The sequence below is a fragment of the Microtus ochrogaster genome, unplaced genomic scaffold (assembly GCF_000317375.1).
Source record: "Microtus ochrogaster isolate Prairie Vole_2 unplaced genomic scaffold, MicOch1.0 UNK28, whole genome shotgun sequence".
In the NCBI taxonomy this organism is placed as follows: Eukaryota; Metazoa; Chordata; class Mammalia; order Rodentia; family Cricetidae; genus Microtus; species Microtus ochrogaster.
In genome coordinates this window covers 2,594,920-2,595,658 of record NW_004949126.1, presented here as the reverse complement: position 1 = coordinate 2,595,658, position 739 = coordinate 2,594,920, and the positions used below count along the sequence as shown (strand labels likewise).

General features: G+C 36.5%; 1 protein-coding gene across 1 annotated transcript in view; it reads left to right on the top strand.

Moving 5' to 3' along the window:
- Nucleotides 1–739, top strand: part of Galntl6 (polypeptide N-acetylgalactosaminyltransferase like 6) — a 1,036,720-nt gene that overhangs the window by 319,744 nt on the left and 716,237 nt on the right. The window lies entirely within an intron of this gene.

Here is a 739-nt window from a genome sequence, read left to right as displayed (position 1 = left end):
TTTTTAACTTCAAATAAAAAAGCATAGGTGACTAAAACACAAAAGGAGAATCTTTACTAGTTGGTATAGAAAATGACCTGTAAAAGTAGTGTTACCTTGTGTGGTCTGATTTCCAGGAGCAAGCTCAGAGAAAATGAACAATTAGCAAGTAAAATGTTAAAATGTGTTATCTCTGGTTCAGTCTAGAAAATGGGATGCACTAGAAATGTTGACAAGGACATGAATATCCCATGGCATTGGGAGGGATTGTCTAGGGGTTTCAACAAAACGGTACTTAGCCAGGAAGCTCCTTTGTGACACAAACTCTACCCACTAGAAATGAAGTAATAGCACAACATCTGGGATCTGGCCCTTTTCAGATACTCGTTCTGGTTCCTGTTGGGAATTTTTCTAAACCATTAATCCCATCATGGCAATCCTAAGGTGGAGGCCCTACTATGGCTCCGTGTGACACATGTGCGTTTTCTGTGTACATACTTATTTATTTTCCAGAAGAAAGATTTTCAGAGTTTAAAATACTGACATTAAATTATCTTGTTGGGGGGAAATGCTGATAAATATTGCATTGATATTACTACAGGCAAATTAAGGGAACATACAATAACTCATTTTAAGATGCTTTAAAATTCATTGCCTGCTTGCCCCAATACCAACTTTGAAACGTGCTTGTGATGAACAGTTTTCTGTTCCTATATCACATACCTGAAATAGTCGTTTTCTTTTTTTTTATTGAGAAAAG